Source organism: Lemur catta, chromosome 9, assembly GCF_020740605.2.
Source record: "Lemur catta isolate mLemCat1 chromosome 9, mLemCat1.pri, whole genome shotgun sequence".
In the NCBI taxonomy this organism is placed as follows: Eukaryota; Metazoa; Chordata; class Mammalia; order Primates; family Lemuridae; genus Lemur; species Lemur catta.
In genome coordinates this window covers 39,620,473-39,644,636 of record NC_059136.1, presented here as the reverse complement: position 1 = coordinate 39,644,636, position 24,164 = coordinate 39,620,473, and the positions used below count along the sequence as shown (strand labels likewise).

Genomic DNA, 24,164 nt, shown 5'->3' with positions numbered 1-24,164 from the left:
ATAGGTTTTTGATGCCCATTTTACAGATTGGGTGCTTGAGCCCACAGACCCCCAAAGCAACAGTTGCAGACAGTCACACAGCTGGGAAGTGGGAAATCAGCATCTGACTGTGTTAACACGATGGTCTCATGTTCCCTCCCTGGTTAAATCCTTCTGGGACTTCTGGGTCATGAAGGACAGTGTCCAAATTCCTCGGGGTGGTGTGTGCACCCCTGCGCTTACTGCACCTGCCCCTCCTGCCCACACACTAGCTCCCCCTGCCCTCATCTCAGCCACACTCAACCATCGTACACCCTTCCTCTGGACCTCGCCCCTCCACTCCCCTCACTGGCATGCACACTCCCCCACCCCTCTCCACCTGTGACTGTCACCCATCCTTCATGGAGCAGACCAAGCGCCACCTTCTCCATGCGGCCTCCTCTCACCCACCATCTCCCCGTTCCCTTCTCCCCACCCTGCTGTCACTCTGTCCAGGACACCCTGCACTGTTCTCGCAGTGTCACAGGCACTTAACACAGCCCGTGGGTCATGGGATGTAGGACAGCGGGGAGTGGTGCCATGTGTGGAAGGAGCAAAGAACATCTGCCCCACCAAGGACATTCCGGTTCCTCATTTTTAACATATCGTGCCAGCCCAATAAAACAACTTTATGGCTGGTATTTGGACCATGGGCCACCAGTTTGAAGCTCCTGGGAGCCCCTCTGTGAGTCGTGTAATTCTCTACATTGTCAGAGCTTAGACGAGAGAGGGAGGAAGGGAGGACTTTGCTCAGACCTGGCACTTTGGCTTCTGTAAAACATGGCAGTCCCGATCATTTGATCCACAGGTTTTCCCTGTGTCCTTAGTATGGGGGCTCTGGAAACACTGAAGGGAAGCAGCGGAGCCCAGTGATTAAAAGCGTGGGTTTTCCATACCAAATTCAAGTTTGATGTCTAACTCTGACACCTCCTTTGCCAAGTGACCTTAGACAACCTATTTAAGTACTCTGGGCCTCAGATTTCTCACCTGCAAAATGGGGGCGATGATCCCAACCACACAGGGTTTGTGTGAGCATTCAGTGAGGTTAATGCACATCCACAGTGTCTAGCAACACGCCTGATTTCGCTCTGTGCTGAGCCCCCTGCCGGGTGCCAGGAGCCAGGGGTGCACTAGACACAGCAGAACCCTCGGCTCTCCTGCTTACTGGGGGAGACGTATAATAAAGGAACAATTATGTGAGCAGGTAACAAGTCAGTAATTTGAGAATGGGATCTGTGGTGTAGGAAAATAAAACGGGTGGTAAAATGGAGAGTGGCGGGGAAGGAAGCTGGGTGGAGAGGTCAGGAAAGGCCTCACTGGGGAGACGACTTTGACGAGGAGCTGACAGCCATATAAAGACTCGGGCCAGAGCATTCCACGCAGGAGAGACAGCAAGTGCAAAGGCCCAGGGGTGGGCACCCTTGATGTGCGTGTGTTGGTATTTGTTGTGATTGTTGTGGGTGTTATTGCGCGTGGCCCCATCCTCTGCATCTGCCACCCTTGGATGGAGGCAGGGCGGCTGTCCAGCCCTGCAGGGTATGGCCCCAGCTAAACTGGAATGCAAACCGTAGTCAGAGTGGGATTTCACAGGAGAGTGGCTCAGTGAGGGCCGGAGTGGTTGGGAAGGACGGCCGGAGCCGGGACAGGGAGAAGGAGGGAACTTGGTTGAGGGGCCTAGTGTCTGAGGGCCACCCAGGCCAGAGCCGGTTCTGAGGGGAAGGCCAGGCGAGGAGGCCCGAGGAGCCATTTGTGTGACCTCAGCGTTGGCTGACAAGGGCAGCGGCAGCCGCCATTGTCACAGTGGGGTGGGCAGGTTGTCAGTGGGAGAGGATGTGCTCCCCACTCAAGATGGACGGCCCTGGGCGGGAATCCAGCCGTGTGAGTCACAACCAGATGTACGTCTTGTCAGGGCAAGCCATGGCTGCAGAGAAACTGGTCACGGTTTCCTGGAAACGTCCAGAGCGCAGGGCAAGGGGTCTCTGCGCGGAGGGTGAGCCGGGAGGGCTGCGCCTCTCAGGGTCCGGGGCCGAGCCCGGTCCACCGGCTGAGGCACGTCTGGCAGCCCTGTCTCCCCTCCTCCCACAGAAGCCCCGAGCCCCCTGGACTTCTGGCGGAGGTCCACGCACCCCTTGAGGAGTCAGAAAAGGGGCCGCATTGGGACCTGGGAGCCGAGTGTTCATCCCACACATTTGGATTCAAATCTAAGGGCTTCCATGAACGCAGCTTCCCCTGCCCTTGGTTCCCTCATCTATAACATGATGGGATAACCTGGGAGCTCTCCAAGGTCCCACCCAGCTGGAACATCCAGGCACTTCCTTCATCTCCCTCCTTGTGGAGGAGAGAAACTGAGGCCCAAAAGCAGGGCACTTGCTCGGAGCCAGTCCGGTTGGAAGTAGGACTGGAGCTCCCGCTCTGGCCAGTTGCACACCCCTCCACCTTGCCCTGACGTCCTGCTCCTCTCCCCGAACTTCTAGTCGCTGGACACCTCTTTCCCTCCTTCCCCTCTGCCTGTGCTCCTCACGGCCAGACAGAGAGGCTCCCCAAGGATGATGTTCCCACCAGGGGGTGGGGCCCGGATCAGAACCAAGGTGGGGACTCCCAGGGCACTGGCCACCTGGGTGTACTCACTGGCATTAAGCAGGCAAGACCTCCTCTAGCCTCCTCCTAGCTTAAATGGCACCTACGCCAGGCAGCGCTTCCAGGTCACCCCGGCCAGAGTCATTTTCACAAGCCCTCCCATCCGTGCCACTTTATAATCCCGTCGTGGGTGTTTTCACTTAATTTGTATTGTAATTATTTGTGAGTGCATCATAGCTCCTCTACATAATTTCAAACTCATTGAAGCAGTAACCAAATTGTCCCTATTTTTCCATGCTCACCATTAGCCTCTCTTTTGACACCTGGTACAGTATTCTAAGTGTTGGGTAGATATTTGTGGAATAAATGTGGTTTTCTTTCTCCTATGCAAAAGAGCTCTCTTCTTTCTGAATGAATGGTTGGGTGTGCAATAGCATCCATCTATCCAGACTGGATTGAGTCTCGGCTCTGCCTTGTGCATACTGCGTACCTTAGGCAAGTTACTTAACTCTTGGTGCCTCAGTTTCCTCACTTATAAAATAGAGATAATCATAGTGCCTACCTACCTGGGTGGCTTTGAGGCTTAAGTGAGTCATGCTTGCAAATAAAGTGCTTGATAGAATAGCCAGCATCAACTTCACTCCCTAAATGAAGTTGTTACACTTTGGTGATTCTATATGCAAGTTTGTATTTGATTTTTTTGAAAATATATTATACTGCCTTGCAGTTGCAGTTTGGCTTCAGCTTGTTGACAGATCCTTTCCTGTGCTTGCATTTTCTGCATCTGCCTCATGTGTGCACTGCCCAGGGCCAGAGTGTGCCCCCAGCCACACGCGTGCTTGGAGGAGAGGGGCAGGGAAGGCCTGAGTCACTGGCTTAACTGCCCGCCAGTTTGGGGCTAGCAGCCACGTTAAATGCTCTTACTCAATTCATGTGACTTGACAAATTTGGAATGTGTTAGGGAGAGAGAGTTTTTCCAGCTATGAGTCAGTACGTTTATGTGCTCACACACACATTTTTTTTAAAAAGGGGGGGAGTTTAGTGAGAATCATTTATGAGTGCAAAGTGGAAACCTCTGGAAATTTTATTTTGACCCTGAAGGCAAGTAATACTTAAGACATTTAATAAAGGGTTTGAAACAAGATACAGTTGGGAGAAAACACAGCTAGCTGCCTTCTTCTGTATGCTCACTGCATTGTACAGAGGTGGATCCAATTCCATGGGTTTATTTGGCACCTCCTGGATACCCAGAGTTTTGCTAAATGTGGTTGAAAGAAATAAGAGATGTGAAAAGAAAGGAAGCAGAACCAGCATTTATTAAGCTACACCTATTATGTATCAAGTAGTCATGAGGTGAGAACAAACATGTCCCAAGTTCAAGAAGCAGTGTAGGGGGAAATGGAACAATGACACTCAGACAGACTTGGGTTCAAACCCCAGCACCTGACTTTCATAATATCATCTAATCCCCATCATATCCCATCTTACAGATGACAAAACTAAGGCTCAAAGGAGATCAAATATGTGTCTCTGGACATAAAGTTCTTAAATGGCAGAAACCGTATTCTAAACTAGGTCTGTTAGTCTCCCACCAGGAATGTACTGTCTCCCCATGCTAAAGAAATTGGGGTTAACCAAGGAGGAAGACAGACCCATTCTCGGAGCTGATGTCTGCACATCCTAACCAGGCGCTGTTCTGGAAGAGTCTTCCGCCACTTTCTGACACTTCCCTTTCGTTCCTGCCCGCTGGGGATTATGAAGAACCTGGTTCTCCCAGGTTGATCTCTTTGCTGTTGTTTATTTTAAAGAAAGAAACCACCTCCCGCCCAGAGGGCTTCTGTTTTCAGCTCACTTACATCGCTTTTTTGAGAGCTCATTTTCATAGATTTCCAATCTCCAGGGAGCTGTGTCTTTCCCTCCGAAACAGGAGCCGTAATCAAAGGTGTATTCAGCCCTCTCACATCTGCCCGCAGCCGCGCTGGAGCCAGGCTTCCCCAAAGCCTGGCAGAAGGGGGCACAGGCCAGGTGCCCGGGGAGAATTTTTCCCTACACAAACTAGATCGCCCTATGGTTGCCCTTTCTAAAGATTGCAGGGTCCCCAGTGGTGCTTCTCAGATTGCTGGGGGGCCTGGAGGTAAACAGGTTACCTCCTTCCATTCAGCAAGCAAATAATAATACTTCTGAGGGCCACCATGTGCCAGGCACCTGAAGACACAGAATCCAACTCTTTGCATCACTCACAGCTAAAGAACCAACTTCTTGAAAGGACTCCAAGCCCCAGAAGATCTGGCCCCGCTGTTTCTCTGGCCTTCTCACTCTAGGCACTCTGGCCAGCTGCCTGTCTTTGGGGTCGGCCATGCCCCTCCCGCCACAGCCTCACACACCCTTCTCCGCTCCCTCAGCCCTTCCTTCCTGTCTGCCTGGTTTGTGCCATGTGTCTTCTAGGCCTCACCATAGTCTGCTGTATCCTCCTGTGCCTCTCCGTGCAATCTGGCCACCGTTGCATGGTGCTTTGATTAGCACAATAATGTCATTGAAGTCTTTATCTCCAGCCCGATAGTAAGGCTGGGGTTCCCCTTATCTCCCCACGGCCTGGCCATGGTCAGTGCCCAAAAAAGAGTTGTTGAAAGAACAAGGAGACATCAGTGAGCAAAATGGACACTGCCCTGTGACACTGTTGCAGGAGGAAAAAAAAGAAAAATTAGATGCTGCCCTCCCCAGTGCTGGGCACGTCTTCCTGGAGTGTCAGTTGTACTTGACAATTTTGAGGGAGAAATATTTTGAAACAAATCTGAGTCAATTCGAGAGTAGAATTTGGTATTCTCAAAGACGTTCAAGATGTTGAGCCGCACGTATGCACCCCAGGGCGGTTGTGAACTCAGCCTCTTCTGTCCTCTTGGGGGATCTTAGAGGAAAATGGGTTGCGGATGGTGGGAGAGATGGCCCAGTTTGCCAGCAACTCCAGCCACGGAGCCAAAGTTGAAGAGGCAGCGTGGGGAAGAAAATGGAAAGACGACTAAGGCAGGCCTCAGTTCAAACCCCCTCGGTGGACTTTCTGCTCTTGTGACAACGGGCAGCTTTTTAAATCTCTGTCAGACTCAGGTTTGCCATCTGTACATCTGGTGTGTGAACACCTGCTGCTCACAGCTGCTGTGCAGAAGAGATGTGAGACGTAAGAGCCAGCCCAGTGCCTGGCACAGAGCACGCTCAGGAAGCGCTGGCTGGGGCGTGAGATGCTCCCTAGTGATGCTCCTCTCTGCCCTTCCAAATTTCAGGCTATTGTTAGTGACCAAGGTGAAATATTATCTTCAACAAAGACAGGCAGCTGAAGGCTGCACTTCTTGCTTGCAGAGTGATGGCCAAGCTCGAGCTCCACGGAAGTAGCTTATTGCTGTCCGTCCACCTTTTCTGAGCTTGGCCTTACTCTCATTTCCAGTCTGGGCTGGCTCCAGCCAGAGCTCTTCTCTCCCTCCCTGTGCTCCAGAGGTTGCACACACGCCCTTCCCTGCGATGTGATGCTGTCACCTCAGGACATGAGGCCCTTTTCCCTAGACTTGGAGTTTCTTATTCATCTGCTAAATGTTTGCCAAATGGAAAACAGAATGGGACAAACTTTGTTACAGGGAGTGACCCTAAGGGAGGGTGTTTCTCTTCTTCCACAAATTGTTCAAGTCGCTCCCCTCATCCTCCCGGTCAGATGCCCGCAATCTGACAGGTTAACCTAGGCCGAAAGGAGTATGGAGGACCCATGGGAAATGCTACCAACAGATTTTTCCCTTATTGCAGTTTTCTCTGTCTGACCAGCCTGTTCTGGAGAAAGGAGTGCTGGAAACGTGTGCACAATGAGAGCTCCGAGGGCACTGAAAGTCCTGTAATCTGTGTATAATGCTTCCTAATGAGAGCTGCTGCTTTCTGCACGCAGGTGGGCTGTGCTCCACGTGTACCCTGGCCTGGGATCCCCACCCAGCCAGAGGAGACAGGCTCTGCTTACAGCCCCGCTGGGCTGAGGAGGAAACCACGGTCCCGAGAGGGAAGTGATCGGCAGGAGGACACACAGCACTGTGTGTTTGAGAGAAGCAGGACCAGACTGGGGCCTGCTGCCTCCAAGACCAGCGCCCTTTCCTGCACACTGGTTGGGGTCTAGTGGGTGATGGTGCAGTGCTGGGTTCAAGGATAAACGAGGAAAAGAGCCAATTCAGTGAGATTCCCCCGCTCCGAGAATAACGCACTGTGCACCCCTGGCCAAGCCACTCTGCCCCTCTGGGCTCAAGTTGCTGCCTAGTCAGTGGAGGATGATCACAGGTGCTGTCCATAATAAGAGCAGCCGACGCACCTGCTCATGCTGTTCTAAGCACTGTATACTATGGCCTCCCTCTCGCCTGCAGGGAAGTCAGTGTTCATTAGGGAAAGAGGGAGAGCAGAGCCTTGGAGAGAAAGGGACTGAAACGTCGTAGCCCTGTGGCTGTGGAGCAGGGTGGGCTCAAGAAACTGGGCAAAAGCCAGCAAGCCAGGAACACAGTGGGGTGAGGTAGGGTGGGGAGGGGAGCAGGTGCTGGGCCTTGCAGGCCAGGGGTGGGGAGTGGGGTGTTTGTCCCAGGCCAGGTGGGGGGTCTATTAGCTGCTCCTACCTTGCACCCCTTTTATACTTTGTACTTTTTCATGCTCAGTCTATGATTCATCTTTCTCCTTTTTTATACTGTCAGTTTCTTAAGAGTAGGGACTTATTATTTATTTATGTCTATCTGGTGTTTAGCACAGAATCGATATATATGAGTGCTCAATAATCATTAACTGAATGTTTACTATACTCAATATTTAATATTAACATGTTCAATATTTAACAACTATGTATTAATATATTATACACTTAAGTTATGTATATATATTAGTACCTAAAATGGAACTTCATTATGCAGGCATTTCTGCTATAAAATAATGTATGCATTTCTCTAAATCCTTGCATTCTGAAAAACTAAAAAATCACAGATTTAGGGAATGTTAGGGTTGCATCTCCCCACTCACAACTCCTGAAACACTAACAAAGAACAGTCCTAGTGATGAGAGTAGCATAGTTAAAATGGCATGCTAAATTTTGAATTGAAAATAAAGAAAGAGCAGTAACTTTAGGACCTGAGGAATCATAGGGCTATATTTTAAAAACAAAAAGGAGGAGCTTGAAGGCAGGCAGCTAGAGGAGGCTTGAGGCTGCTGAGTTGCAGAGGCAGGAGTGGACAGATAACTTTATCTGAAGTTACAGGTGGAAGAGCAGTTCAGGCTTTGCTAAAATGTAGCTTTGTTGGGTGGTTCAGCATGGCCTTTGCACAAAGATCAGGGAGAACTGAGCAACAAACACATCTAACACGGAACACGTGCCCACACTGAGCCGGAAGGAAGAGCTTGGGGTAAGTGGGTGTAGACGGCGTGGAGTCCTCCATGGCTTACTGCACTCAGCTGGGTCAGGGCACACTGCATCCAGCTGTGGTTACTTGGCGTTGCATAATATTAACATGCTGGGAGTATTTGCCTGTGAACCAAGACTCCTTCCACACTTTATATCCGTCCCCTATATCTGAGCTAATGTGTCTTACAGAAGCAAGTGCAGTAGAACGAACGATGTATATTGTAACACATGACTAATTGATAAGCCAGGAATGCCAGCTGGCTAGTTTACATTGAGAAAAGTGCCAGCCATGTGCCCTGCGTGGGTTGTGCTCTGTTTTCCCCTTGGTCTGTGAGTCTATTCAGTAAAACCACTTTGCAAGCAGAGTGGAGCCAGAGCTTATGGAGTTGGGAGACACTGATCCAAAGCATCATAAACCTGTGCTGTGATGTCCCCCTCCCCTCCAGGAGCAGCTGGACTACCCTGGCTGTAGCTGTGGATTTACAGTCAGAGGACAGTAACCCAGCCTGCCTGAGAGCTGTGTGTCCTCAGGAAAGTAACTTACCCTCTCTGTGCCTCAGTTTTCTCAACTGCAAAACAGGACTAATGACATGCGCCTTAAAAGTAAGGAGCCGATTAGCTGGTGGATGAAAAGCTCTTTCTCAGCTACAAAGGGTTTTAAAGAGTAGCGTCTTTCCTCCAGGTCGGTGCCTGGAGCACTCGGGTTAGCTCGTCTCCTGGGGCTCCTTCTCCCTCTGGATGGTCAGTGCTAAGGGCAGTGGGCAAGAGCGCTAAACTCCCTGGAATCAACAGAATTGCTAGGATTAAATGTAGAAGCTTGAATTTTCCTGCAGGAAGGAGGTCCAGAACTTTTGACTGGGGAATTTTGCTGACCCTTGACAAAACCGAGGAGGAGGGGAAACCTGCCTCCGGTGTTCAACGCCTCCCTCTCTGAGCACCCTGCAGCACACCTGGGTTGACCGTCCCCCTCCAGGGCTAAGGTCACCCCCACCCCTGGCCACCACCCTCCCCTCCGCCACCCCCACCAAGCTGGGCCTGCCTGCCCACCCCTTCCCTCTCTCCCTTTGCTCCCCACAAATGGCACAGTGGGAAGGAACGCAGGCTTTGGAATCACTTGGACATGGCTCTGAATCCACCTTGCCACTTAACAGCTGTACAGCCGTAGTAGCCATGGTGTCACTTCTAGAGCCTATTTCCTCACCCGGAGAACGGGCTCTGCTTTCCTTCCTTCCGCGATTAAGAGGATTATAAACCCGCACTTTGCAGCCTTTAACGTGCCCAGGAATCACCCGAGGGTCTTGTTAAAATACAGGTTCTGATTCCACAGGGAGTGGGGGGGCCTGGGACTCTGCCTTTCCAACAAGCTCCCAGCAGGTGCGACTGCACCTCTGAGCTGCAAGACTCCGGGTCGGGTGTGCAAAGTGCCTGGCGCGTGCCAAGTACTCACCACACAGAAGCTGCCGCCTGAAGGTTTCCTTTCAAGTCAAAAGGTTCTCCTCCGAGAGCAGGAACGGGAGAGGAGAGGAACCTCTGCTCATCTCAGAATTCTTAGGGAAACAAGAAAAAACAAGTTTGGCTTTAAAGGCAGGCCGGGTGTGGGGAGACAGAACAGCGCGCCCTGCTCGCAGCTCCCGGCGCAGTGACTGCGGCTCTGCACGCACGTGGGCCGCAGGTGGCCTCTGCCGGGCGCGGAAACCTCTGGGGCTCAGGCCCCAACTTGCCGTGCCGTGAACACATCCTCAGAGCCCGGCACACGGCTTGTGCTTCCGGCTGCAGCTCTCCCGAGGAATTTTCAAAGCACACAGGGTTCGCTTGGCAGGAGTCTCCCAGGATATAAATATGCTTTGGGGGCTTTTGTTTTAAGGACTGCGGTATCTTTTCGACTTGAGGCCTGAGCGCAGAGCTCTCCCCCCTGCGCCTTCACCAAGATGGAGCCGTGAAGGGCCGGCTGCCAGGAACAGGCCCTGAAGACTCAAGGAGACTCTGAGCGAGGTTAAAGAGAGGCCTCCCCCACCCTTACCCCCTCGGATGTTGCCTTTAGTTTCGCTCTTCTAGAAAGCCTGCTTCTCAACAAGCTGCTGACTCATTCAGGGCCAGGGTCTCTTTTTTTTTTTTTTTTTTTTCTTTCTCAGAGTCGACACAAAGCCCAGAGATATTGAGGTTGGTTTAACAAGCAGCTGGGTCCTCACCGTGTCCTCCTCATTCATCCTCCCACTTCCATCCCCGTCCCCCAGTGACTCAGGCCGGCTAGGAAAGAGATGGACACCCAGTTGCTCTGCCCTGCTTTTAACACTGAGTTTCTCTCTTATAGGTCTTGATGCACTGACTGTTCATGGAGTCAACCCATTCAGATCCCCAGGATGTAAGCAATACGGGACGGGTGAGTGCTGACGTGCGCCGCGGTGGTCGGCCTCGGCTGGATGGCAGGAAGGGAAAGGAGAGGAATGGGAGGGCAGGGGCAGCTGAGCTCTGGCAGCTCTGAAACTGTTTCCATCCACATGCACCTGGGAATGGCACAGTGCCGAGAATCAAGGTATGAGTCCCTTGGAATTTTCTGGGTCCCTGCCAATCCCTCCCCAGACCAAGTGGAGCCTGGAGGTGGCTGGGCTGTCCTCTCTCTGCCCAGACGACCACAGCTCAGACTCACCATCCAGAGCGCATGTGCTTAGAATTGCTTCCAAGGTTAGGGAGATACTCTTAGAACAGAGAGGGGGCTACCTGGATCGCACCAGTCGGTAAACCATAGTCCTGAGGAGACAGGGCTAAAGCAAGGCGAGAAAGCCACCTTTGCACATTTGGAGGACTGTCACCAGCAAGAGGAAGGAGGACAGCTGTGGACTCAATCTCAGGAAAAATCCCTAACAGCAGAGCTATGCATAGGTGCAGGAGGCAAATTGGGAAAGCAGTGAGTTCCCTGTCGGTGGCAGAATTCAAGCAGAGGTTGGAGAAATGTCCATGGGAAATGTTGCAGGGGGGAGCAGCTTTGACTTGGGCAGTGTTTCATAGACTATTCCCTGGTGATCTAGAGCCCCCAGGGGACAGGCAGTAGAGGAAGGAAAGGGTTGAGGGGAAGTCTGAGTGAGGGAAGCTTCTGAGCTCACGCACACAAACTCTCTCCGCACCGCTTCTGTTTTAGGTGGTAGGTTCCTCCATAAAACCATTCGGAAGCCACTAGACAAGGTGACCTGAGGGTCTCTCCTGTGACCTGTTGCCCATTGGCCAGCTGTACCTGAGCCAACGCCAGACAGTGCACATGTCATGGGCATCACCCCAGACACATTCTTATGTGATGGGTGGGCAGCTCTCAAAGCATGAGGGGAGAGTTTTGCTCAGAGGCTCTGGAGAACCCGTTCCATACCAGGACCACAAAAGAGTTACCGGTTAGTTGTGCCATCAAGGGATCTGGCCCGAGTTCCAGACCACACAGACCGGAAGAAAAGGCACAGGGAGAACATGTGACAAGACCCACCCCTGCTCCCCCGGGCGCCAAGAAGGCAGCTGTGGGTGTGGCCCAGGCAGAAGGCTTCCCGAGGGAGCCCACGGGCCCTTTGGCAGGGACAGGGCCAGTTCCACATACTCCTGTGACCAAAACCTGGCCCGCTGAGCGTGAGAAAAATTGCACTCCAGTTGCAAATGGGGAAATTACGCGGGAGGGATGCCCCTTGCACTTGGGAGGCCCTGAATAACCAGCGCATGGGCTTCCTTTGTGCTTTGTAACTGGGTCTTCTTCCCCAGGCCTGGGTCAGCTGCAACAGTAAATGTTTACCAAGGGCCCCTGAGGCCGGGGCGCTGTGGGGGGCCAGAGACGGTGGTGTTCTCTAAGCAGCTGACAGCCTGGATGGGAATCGGGTCTGACAGTGGCTGTGCACAGGCTGTGTGTTCTGCCGAGTCTGGCTCGCTACTGGGGCGGAGGGAGAGGATGGGCAGGGCTGAATGGTGAGTGTGAGCCGTGACTTGGCAGGAGCTGAGCTCTGAGAACAGGAGCTGTGTCCTGGCAGTCACAGGACCCGGCACACAGTGGGTGCTCATCAGTGATGGGGAAATAAGGTGATGAGGGGCTGTGCAGAGGGCCGGGGGCTGTGGTAAAGCCCAGGGTCCCTGGGGCCCGGCCGCAGAGTGGAATCCTGGCTCTTCCACCAGCTATGGGGCCTCAGGCAAGTTGCCAGCCTCCCTATGCCTCAGTCTCCTCATCTGTCAAATGGGGATAGGGATAGTTCCTGCCTCATAGAGTGGCTATAAGGATTCAGTGAATTAATTCTTAGGAACCTGCCTGGCCCCCTGCCAGAATAAGTGCTCAATAGATATTAGCCTTTGCTCTTATTCTAGGTGTGGGTCATGACCCTGCTCAATGTTGGGACATGAAATAGCACAGGTTGGGGGACAGAGCGGCCCTGGTGCAGCTGCGGGGAGGGGACCAGGGAAGCAGTCCCTCACTGGGAGCTCATTGAGATACAGACGCCATGAGGAGGCCTTAGGGTGGTTCTGTTCTTACTGCTCTCTCCCCGGGATGGTCCCTCCTGGTTCTGAGGCTGGTCCAAAGGCAGGGGCAGCTGTGCCATTCATTCCTAGCTGGGGGCCTCGTGGAGAGTAGCTCTGTGACTGCTCAGAACATCCGCTTGCCCCAGTGAATGAAGACCCCAGTCCTGGCCTCCTTCCCTTGTGGGAGTGGTCTTGGAAACAAAAACACCAACACCAAGAAAAGATTTGGTTGATACAGATGAAGAATCATTAAAGCTCAATCATGGGTAGCATTGCCTTAAGCCCCACAGTCAGCATCCTTCCCGTCCCTTCCCCAGTGAGGTCTGGCTGTCTCCACGGCTGAGAGACCAACAGCTTGTCCCTGGATTTCCAGAACGTTGCTTCACTTTGCAGAAAGCACCACCCACCACCCTGGGATTTGGAGCATATTTCAAATTAAAATTGCATTAGCCTGAAACACTTGTGAGGGTCACATTTCTTGCATTAGTAGTAGACCTGGGGTTATAGCATGAGCTTGCCCAGGCACCTGCCCCTAGCTGGACAGTAGGATGACACAAGCACAGCCTCTGTGCCTAGGGGATCTAAAATATCCTAGTTTCCTTTTCCCATGTGACCCCCCCACCCAGTCTGCCCAGTGGCTACAATCTCACTTCCACCTTGGGTGGGAAGCGGGCAGGGAGAGGGGATTGGCTGGTTATGGCTGCTGGGGGACACTGTGCTGAGGCACGCCCAGGAAAGAGTGTGCTGCAATGCATTAGTGATGTCTGCCAAGGAGGAGAACTGTAGCATGAGTGCCAGCGTTTGGCAAAGCGATTTCCGAGTCCGCCTTCCTGCATTCACACTTTGTGGTTGTATATCAGCAGCCTTGTTTTATATCAGAGAGGCAAAGCACAGCAAAACTTCATTAATCTGCACCACTTTAGGACCAACCCTACTGAGTGGAAGGTCCTAATCTCAGGGTGTTGGCCCCATGCAGGGGAGCTTTATCACCTTTCAGTACAGGGACTGAGTCCTGCCCAGCTAGCTGGTGCTGGTGCAGTGGCCACAGGACTTGTACTTAGCAGATCTGACCACATGGCTGAGAGCACCTGGCCTGTACTTTTAGGCCAGTTGACTCTTTTTATGTGCTTAGGCTTGGGTACCTCTGAAACTCTAACAAAAGCAGCGCATTGTTTGAAGGAGAAACTCATTCAATGGGCAACTTTGCTTCTACTTCTAATTGCCAGGGAATTTGAATTAGAGGCTTTGCACTATCTGGGAATAAGCTGTTTGTCCAGAGTGATATGCAGAAGATGAGACAAAATAGTCCAGAACTAGGTTTCTCGTGAGTTTCCTGGTCTGTAAAAAGGGGAAATAATACACCTCACAGGGTTGCTTGGGAGAGTAAATGAGATAAGACGTGGAAGAGACCTAGCATGCAACCTCGCTCACAAACGATGGTCAGGAAATGCAGTTTCTTCTCCCCCAGTACCACCTCCCATCTGTATTCACACTGAAAGCGAAGCTTTCTTCTTGCAATATGTTCAAGAAATGATGTTACAGTAGATTTTTTAAAATAGCATCATACTTTTCAAATGACTCCTGTGAGTTTTTCAGAGGCACTTTTATATTGTTGATGATTCTGCAATAGGAAGTGTTGCCTTAAAATCTTCGACTTGAGTTTCTGTGGTCTTCTGAGTGGAGTAGTTCCCAGGGTCCTGACATGCATGTGGACAAATGTCTTTGCAATATGACTGAGTCTCTTAGCAGGTTTCTGTAGCAGAGACTGAGCCACACAGGGATTGGGCCATGTCCACATCTTCCGTTCAATGCCACAAGTGTCAACACTGGACTTCACTCCTGCTGTAGGAGAGTCGGGACAGGCAAGGTCCTCAAAGGCCATGCTGCGGATGCAACAGTTTGCAGGGAGCTGTGAGCAGCTTTCAGAAGTTTCTAACCAAGGGAATGACACGGTGCAACCTTGGGCGTAGAAAGGGGAGGTGGTCAGAGTGCCTGGGGGTCACAGGTGGGAGAGGCCCAAGGCAAGGCAGCGGTCAGGAGGCAGCAGCTGCTCTGATGACCCTGGAGAGAGGGATTGACCCTCTAGACCCAGGAAGTCAGCAGGGTTGGAGCAAGAGACCCGCTCCAGAGCTCCAGTTCAGAGAAAGAATGGGCTGGACTTCAATGTGGAAAGTGAGGAGGGAGGGGTCCGGATCGAGTCCCGTGCTCCTGGCTTCGGAATCCAAGAGAGTGTGGTCCTGTTAACCACTTAGTGGGCAGATGCAGAAAACACAATAGATGGCGCAGAAGGTTCTGGCACATTGCATTTGATGCGCCTGTGGAGCGAGCATGGCCCAGGAACAGTGGTTAAACAGGTAGTCTCGGGAGTCCAGGTGACCTGAATTCAGATCCTTGTTCAGCCACTTACTGGCTGTGTGACCTTGGTGGAGGGGCTCATGTAACTTTCATGAGCCTCTGTTTCTTCGTATGCATAATGTAGATTACTCAGTTGTTATTATTACCCATCGGAAGGGGCTTATAGGTTTATGGATCAATACATGTAAAGTACTAAGTATGATGTCTGGCATAGAGGGAGTGCCCATGAGTGTGAGCTTGCATTATGTTAGTATTAGCATTGATATTAATTTTGGGATTAGCGTTTGTGTCGTCATCCTAGTGGAGATGTCCAAGGTGGGCCTGGAACACAGAAACAAGTCCAGGAAGGCACGGATGGATGGATTTGGAAGACACCAGTGTATGTGGGCTAGTGACTACCAACCGTCGGTGTGTTTCTGGGGAGGGAAGAAACGAGTATCACCTGGGTGCTTTCCAAGTTGCGTCTTCCTCCCCAACTGCAATAACCCCTACCCCTGCTGTCCGGGGAAAAATCAGTGTGGGCAGGTGTCACCATTACCAAAGGGCACAACCTGCATCCCTCAGGCCAGTGGAGGAAGAACGAAGACAGGCAGACAGCTTATAGAGGAGACAGGTGAACCCATGGGGTGACTGAGCTGTCTCGGGGACAGCTCAGAGACAGAAGACAGCCAGGCTGAAGACAGAACCCGGGGGCAGCATCAGCATTTAAGAAGCAGGACCAGACACAGCACCATCAGGACACTGGGCTATCACTGTCCCATGTGCCACTAGTATGAAATTCACTCCACCCTAGTGGACTAGACATGAAACCCCGTTATAGGGGTTCCTTGGACAAGGAAATAATACCTGAAACTAGTAGATAATAATACTTTAGTGGGTATTTTATTATATTAGTCAGACTTTTGGTTACAAGATAGAAATCCAATTCAAACTGACATAAGTGTAAAACAAAAAGGCAGTTCGTTCGTGTTATTGAAAAGTCTGAGCTGGTCTGGCTTGGAGCCCAGCTGGATCTACGCAATGTCTGCAGGCATCGTCTCTCTCCTCTCTCACTCGGCGTTCTTCTGTGTGGGCTTCGCTCAGGCAGTTTTCTCCCTCCGACAGCTGGCACCTTCTCTGAGCAACCCCCAGAGAAAGAGGGCTGTGCTCCCATAGTGTTCCTGGCAAATGCCCTGGGGTCGAGGGACTCAGGTCACACGTCCATCCCTGAGCCAACTGCTGGGCCTAAGGGGTGGACTGTGCCAGTTGTCCAGGCGCTGCGGGAACACATGGACTGAGAATAGGTTAGGTGGGGGGGAAACTGGGGAGAGGGAAGATACCAGGGCCAAAGTACCACATGTAAGACCTGCAGGGTGTTAAGAGCCTAGTGGTTAAGACAGAGTGATCGTTGCAGCTTTAATTCTCAGAGCAGAGTCAGTGGGGAACTCGGAACCTGGGCTGGGCTTCGTGGTCCAGCATCCACATGAGGATGACATCCAGGTAGTGAGATGTTTGCACAGAAGTGGGGTATCCCACATGTGGGACATACCACACCACATTGTCACTACGTGCAGATGTGTCATCTCCCTTGGAGCATTGGGCCGTGTCTTTCATGTGTTTCCACTGCTCCCCACTCCCCGTCTGCACGTGGCCCCTGCCCAGCACTCTGTGAGTGGTCGCCGGTTGACCAGCATCGGAGTGAGCATGGGGACCCTTTGACCTGCAGCCAGTGCAGGACGCCACCTTTGCTTCAGGTGCTGCTTCCACCCTGAGGAGGTCTCTGGTTTGTACTGCAAACAAGTGTATTGGATCTGATTGCTGCTGTAACCAATTCCTACAAACTTAGTGGCTTAACACAGAGTTATTATCTTACACGTTCTAGGGGTTGTAGTCCAAAACAGGTCTCACTAGGCTGAAATCAAGGTGTCAACAAGCAAGATATGTTCCTTCTGGAGGCTGTAAGGGAGAATCTATTTTCTTGCCTTTCCCGCTTCTAGAGGCTTCCCAAATTCCTCAGCTCACGGCTCCCTTCTCTCCAAAGCCAGCAACGCTGGTTGAGTTCTTCTCTTGCTGCATCACTCCGGCTCTGACTTCCAGCTGCCTCTTCCTTCCATCCTTAAAGGACTCTTGTGATTACATTGTGCCTACCCCGATAATCCAGGATAATCTCTTTATTTTAAGGTCAGATGATTAGCAGCCTTAATTCCATCTGCAATCTTAATTCCTCTCTGCCATTTAAAGTAACATTCAAAGGTTCTGGGGATTAGGGCATGGGCATCTTTGGGGTCCATTACTCCGCCTACTACAGCTATTATTATAATCACCAATTCTAGTATTTATCCAGCACTTGCTCTGTGCAAGGCCATTCGCTAAGTTCTTTACATGCCTTAACTCATTAACTCCTCATAACCACCAAGAGGGAGGTCCAGTCAATGTCCCCGTTTGACCACTGAGAAAACTGAGGCACCAAAAAATTAATCATGTCTAAGTTACAGACCCAGTAAACAGTGGACCAGAGATCTGCCAGACCCTGAAGTCTGGGCTTTTAAGCAGAAAGTCAGTCGATGGAGGGTGTCAGGAGTCTGAGAATAGTAAAAAAAAAAAAAAAAAATAGAGATTCTTTCCTGCACTAATAGAGGGAGATGGGGTGGTGGGGAAGTCCTCAGGTTCCAGGCCACCTGGGCTTATGTCCCTGCTCTGTCCCTTACTAGCTGTGTGACCTCAGGCAGGTCACCACACCTCTCTATTGCCTGCCTTTTCCTCCACTATAAAATGAGCATACAAGGCTACAGTGAATCACCATGCCTGGCTTTACTTTTATTTTTAAAGTCAGACAAATTCCTGGATCCAAGTTTCTCTGTTTTATGTACATCTTCAACCTGCTTTTAGTGGAAGAAAAACCCATATATACATCTCCTTTTACATTGCCCTCCTTTTTCCCCTCTCCTTCCTCCTAAGGCAGCGCAGCAGGCCCACTGTGCCTGTCTCTGTGTGGCCTGTGAGCTAAGACTGGTTTTGTATTTTTAAAGGGTGATTTAAAAAAAAAAAAAGAGCAGTATGCAACAGAGACTGCACATGACCCCCAAAGCCTGAAATATTTGCTATCTGGCCCTTCATAGAAAAAATATGCTGACCTCAGAAAGAGCAGGGGCAGTAGAGGCAGCGAGCCCTGGGTTTGGAGGCAGCACTGGATGCTCAGGGCCCCGTTGGGCCTCTGGACCGTGAGCGCACCTTGGGGCCCGCCCTCGGTGTCGGCCTTAATAACAACTGTAGCCACGGCAGCAGTAGCAGGTGCCAGTAGCGGTAGAGGTGGTGGTTGGGATTTATTGAGCATCATCTCCTTTAATCCCCTTAGCAATCCTCTGAGGTCAGCACAGCTCTGCACCCCTTTTTATATGTATGGAAACAGAAGCTGCTTGGGGGAGCAGGGCACTCACCCATAGATGAGATGAGACAGAGCCGGGATTTGAGCCCAGGCGGTCCAACTCTAAACTTTTCTACGTTGCCTCCCTATCATTGCCATTAGCTCTCCCTTCCAACGAGAGGAATCTTTGCCTTCCCTCATTTTCTCCCTGACCCCTTTTCCCCAGTTCTCTGCCAAAATTCCTTTCCATTATAAAAGGGCAACTGGAAAATAGAAGAGCTGTCAGAAACCACTCTGACACAGACATCTAAAATTTTGGATTTGGCATCCATCCATCCATCCATGCATCCATCCAACAAACACACCATGGTGCCAGGAACTCATGAGAGCCCACACCTCTGACACTGACAACTGGGGCAAACCCCGGCCCCGGGTCCTCCAAATTCACTGTTACCAGGAGGCTCACGGGGAAGCTCATTAAATAGTACCAAGCACTTGATTAATATGCTGCAATTCGGGCAGCACCAAATTATTCTAGCACCCCCTCCCCTCACTTGGTTACCATGACAACATTATTTTAACAAACAGCTCCTTAATATTTAATGAAAATTATGCTCCTGACAGGCGAGCAGAAGAGCAACCACACTACAGAGGACCCAGAGGGGTCCAGAGGACGTTTTTGCACAAAGCCATCGGTTTCCCCTGGTGCCCAGATGCCACTCATAGCCAGAAAACTCGAGGGCTCTGGGCCTGTGCGCCAACGTGAGGCCAGGCCTCGGTTACGTGCAGCAATTGAGGGTTGTCACTTCTTTTTAATGCAGAATGTCACAACGGCCCCACGAGGATGGGGTAGCGTGATAGCATTATTAAACACTCCTTTGTACACCGATCTGCTAATTTCACCCCTGCTTGCCTGAGGCTGCTGAAAGCCTTGTTTGCTCCCTGCGTCTTGAATCGAGCTGGATTGTAAGACAGCGTGTGGAAAGCCCGGAGCCCGCGTGCGCCAGCGTGGGGAGGGAGCCCGTGTTTCCTCTGCAAGGTGCCATCTGTCCTGCCCAGTCGATTCAGTGACAAGCAGGTGCAGGGATTGGGGAACCCAGGCCTCTGCCCTGAAGAAGGTGGATGTCAAGACAGAAAAGACCATGGGGACACAGACCACTCTGTGGCAGTCTCCATCACGGTGTTGGTCTCTGTGCCTGGCACTGTGCTAAGCACTTGAAGACAAAAATTAATTACACACTCCAGATCCCCAATGAGAGAGATGAATGAATAACTATAATAAAGTGGAGGATGGCAATGGTGATCGATTAGCTGTGTGACCTTGGGTAAGTTACTCAACCTCTCTGTGCCTCAGTTTTCTCATCCATAAATCAGAGATAATGCTATCTGCTTTAACAGTTCCCATGAGGTTTAAAATGAAACAAACACATAGGCACTAGAACTGTACTTAAAATACTTAAAACAGTGGGTACATGGTAAGCAGTAGATAAAAGCAAGTTAGGATTCAGGTTCCCATGGTACCATATGTACCATTACAATAACAGCTACCATGTAGTAAGTACTTAATGTGCCCCAGGCATTATGCTAAGTATTGGAGTTGTTCTATTTCATTTAATCTTCACAGACAACCCCTTGAGATATACACTGTATCATCATTATCCTGACCTTGCAGATGAGGCAACTGAGGCTCAGGAGGTGCGGGGCACTTGCCTAAGGTCCCGAGGCTAGTAAGAGCGCCCTTGAATCCAGTTTCACGTGGACTCGCTGCCTCATCACGTGCAAAGGGCAGTTCACAAGGAGCACACAAATGTGCTCTGGGAGCACAGGGCGCCTGGCTGGTGGCTCTCAGGAGGGCGTCTAGGGGAAGTGGCTGTAGGTGTCCTGAAGTCCCATATGTCCTCACAGGCAGAGGATGGGATATGAAAGTGGAGGAGGACTCGGGAGCTAAGGCCTGCAGGAGGGGAAGCCTCATTTGGCTTGATTGACAATTCAAAAGGCGGATTCTTGGCCCTGGGTGGGAGCTTGTCGTCAGCAAATAGGACCCGTTTATTTAAAATATACATTGGATTTTTATTTAAAATAAATAGATTGGAAGAGGAAGAGTGAGACATAAGGGGGCGAGCAAAGCTTGTAGAGTTTTCCATTTGCTTGCATTGAGATTTAATTGGGTGGAGTCATCTGAGAATGATTGTATCAGCTGTGTGTGTATGGGAACATAAAAACATTTCGTGCCAATACCTCCAAAAGTAGAGAAAGAGACGAAGGAAGGTTTGAACTGTGCAGCAAAATACAACGAAAGCCATAGTATATTACATTTTTTAAAATATGTGTATGTGTGTATCATGTACTGTCACCGTAGTGCTCCGTTAACATATCACCAGAAACCTCAGTGGTGAGGAAGAAACATTTGCTTAGCTCACAAACCTACGGGGTTTGGCTGATGTCAGCCGCCCTGGGTTGGGATTGCTCACACACCTGAGGTCAGTTAGGGGGCTCTGTTGATCTTAGCTGGGCTCGCCCTATGTCTTTGGGGGTTGGCTGGACGCTGGCTGATCTGAGGTGACCTCAGTTGGGATGGCGGGGGGAGTTGACAGCTCCACACATCGTTCACCCTCCAGCTGTCTCGCCCAGGCATGAGCTCGTGGCAGCGGCAGAGGAGCGAGGGTGCTCTTGCAGAAAGGTGCAGGAGCTTTTGCAAGGCTTGGCTTGCGTCACGTTCTTTGCATTACAAGGTTACGTGTCAAAGGGCGTGGATGACGTGGATACAGGGAGGGCTCAAGAACTGGGACTGCTACTGCCACCAATAACATGCTTCCCGAAATCCACCTGAGGAAACCTTCAAGCCATATGGGAGGAGTCCTCAGGGACACCCCTAGGATATTCAGACTTGACCTCAAAATGAGACTTTGACATGGGGCGTTTAAGTCAGCACCTGTCTTCCATATCACATCCGATCCCTGACCCGAGGTGTCTACAATGACAAGTAGAGTTCATTGCTAGAGGAATGGGGACCTGGCGTACTCTCCATAGTGCTAGGGTTGGATGCATTGCTTGTCCTGAGTGGCTTCCCTGCGGAGCAGGACAGCACAGCCTGGGAACCCAAGGTTAGCCACTCGCCTCCCTGCAGAAGCTGGTACCCAGGGTTTTCCCTAAAGGCAGTCTGTCTAGAAATATAGGTCAAATGAAAGAAAGCCCTAAGGATTTTTTAATTCTGCATCATTTTTTTCTGTACTGTCCCAATACCTTGAGCTTATTTCATATTTGCTGCTTTCTAAACTATAAGGACTAGCATTATTCCCATTTCACAGATGAAGAAACTGAGGCCCACATTTTTAAGTGAATTCCTCAGTGGCAAAGGCAGGTGTTACCCCAGCTCGCTCTCTCTCTCCACCATCACCAATCTCTAACTCAGCCCTCGAGCCACCTTACTGCATACTCTTAATGCTGTGTTCAAATCCTGATTCTCCCTCTTGCAGACATGTGGACTGGGTTCTATCACTTACTTTCACTGAGCTTCTAGAGAAAAATCTTACCTCCCTGATAGGGCTGTTAGGAGGAATAAATAAGTTTAAAATTAATGACTATGATTCTCAAGTGCTGCCCTGTAATTGAGAATGTACCTAGCACTATCTCATTTAATTCTCAAAACAACACTGAGAGAGGTACTATTACTGTCCCATTTTTATAGGTAGGAAACTGAGGCCAGTGACACTGAGTGACTTCCAGAGGTCCCTCTGTGGTAGGGTTGGGACTTGGACGCAGGCTGTCTGGTCTAGAGCATGTAGCTCCACCTCTTCTGCTTCCCATGTAGAGACCCAGCAAGGATGCCATAAATGCCAGCTGTCATTGTCCCTTTGGAACTTTGATACAGACACATTCGTAAGGGAAAACACACCACAATGGAAGCAAAGGTAAAAACCTTGCCACCACCCTAAAGATCATCTAAAACAGATGCTGCCCAGTCATGTGATCCCTTCAAACAATAGGAAATTGAGTTAGAGAACCACTGAGTTCACGTCCCAGTAAACAACAGAGAGGAGAAAAAAACCTATCCAAAGTTTCAGTGCAATGAACCTGAATGACTCAGAAAGCAGTGGCATCATCTCTCTAGGTCCTAGCGCTCGATTAACACCCTGTGACCTACATGACTGACTTCCTCTGACGTGGACGCGACATCGCTGACAGATCATTTGCCGGGCACGCGGGCATTGCTGATGTATCCACGTGCCCTTCCACCCTCGTCCTGGTGCGTGATGATATCTATAAAGCCTTGCCAAGCACCTTGACATCAGAGCCTTTTAATTCCTGGAGGGAGATTTCAGCAGAGATGAGCGTCCATATTTTACTGATAAGAAAACTGAGGAGGTAAAGGCTGACGCTAACTAACTGAAGCTCTGTTTCTTTGCCTTTAATCAAAATTTGGGGTTCATATGTGTGCTCCACCATTTACTATCTGTGTGACCTTGGGCAAGTTATTTACTTCTCTGCACCTCTGTTTTATCCTCTGTAAAATGGGGGTAATAGTGTTTACCTCTTAGAGTTGTTATGAGAATTAAATGAATTAATTCATTTCATGTGCTTAGAACAATATCCGCAATAAACATAGGAAATGCTTGGTGAATATTACCTATTTGGCATTATTATGCACATTTACATTAATCATAAGCAAAAGTGGAGTAGAGTTTGATAAATGTAGTTTGTGGCATGGGAGTGGAATCACAAAAGGCATCCCGTGTGATGAAAATATTTAGGAGCCTGTTGGAGTAGGTGACTTGCCCAAGGTCACCCTGCTGGTGAAAGGCCACACGGGGACCAGAAGGCAGCTTTCCAGACCCTAAGATCCATGCCCTTTCTGCTTTTCCAAGCTACCTGACTCTCCTGAGAGGGGGCTTCTGTCCCCTTCCTAAGTCACCCATTAGGCCACTGCACGACTCTCACTATCCAAAAAGTACCTGCATCCATATGTCCAATGGAAACCCCCATCCCCTTAAAACATTCAGTCGGCAAATTGAATGATGCTGTGCACCCAGATTTGCATTAGCCATGCAGGAAGGATACAGTTTGTATCTAAGAACACTTAATTAAGCACTAGGTTTAATTAACTTAAATCAATCTCCCTCCCTGCTTCCATCCCTCCCCTCGAAAAAGAGGGCTGCTTTAAGTATAGTCCCTAACTGGAAGTTCTGATTTTAGCAGTTTCTAATCAGACTCAAAATTGCCAGCTTGTTGTCTTAATCTGCCCCTGAGATACCAACCTTTCACCGTGTGATTAATGTCTCCTTTCTTTGACCACGTTGCAGACATAGGCAGGCATTGCATTGCGGTTCTTCATTGGTCATGTTGTGGTTATTGTTCCTGAAAGGAATGAAAGGAAACAATAGCCTTTACTTGCATCATTCTTCAGACACTCACCCTCCCCCTACACACACACACACACACACACACACACACACACACACACACACACGCCCTCTTTTTATTTCCAAACCCAGCGGACGAGCTTTGCACTTTTGCAAACATTGTGACTATGGTCCTTTTCCTCCACCCTTGAGAACCTTCATTAATATTTTGAAAGCTTTTTCTTTCTTTCTCTAGAGAAGAGCGAATTGCCCAAAATTGGATAATAATGAAATACACACATTTGCACCTTGAATCCCCTAGACTTTCTCCGTCAGATGATGATGGTGCGGCCACTTCCCAAGCACTTCTCTGCCACCCTGGCATGGACCCCGCCGCCTTCCACCTGGCCAGAGTGGTCTCCCCAGTCCCAGTCTGGCTGCCACAGTCTTTCCTTCACACCTCGGCCAACGTTATCTTTTTAAAACACAACCCAAATCATGTCACTCCCAGGCATTGTAACCATCTAATAGCTTCTCATTGCCCTTGGCCTGATGTCCAAACTCCTTTCCCTGGCTTACCACAGCCCCAGAGAGCTCACCCTTGCCTTCCCCTCCAGCCACGTTCCCCCCACACCCCCACGTCAGCCATGCT

General features: G+C 50.4%; 1 protein-coding gene across 2 annotated transcripts in view; it reads left to right on the top strand.

Annotated features, from left to right (window-relative positions):
* The window catches only part of ZHX2 (zinc fingers and homeoboxes 2), a 158,425-nt gene that overhangs the window by 60,149 nt on the left and 74,112 nt on the right, over positions 1-24,164 (top strand). The window contains exon 2 of one of the 2 annotated variants that reach the window (XM_045561852.1): positions 10,308-10,358. The gene's annotated coding sequence lies outside the window, so the exon portion shown is untranslated. Of the gene's footprint in view, positions 1-10,307; positions 10,377-24,164 lie in introns of both variants that reach the window. The other variant, XM_045561851.1, reaches the window with a different exon arrangement.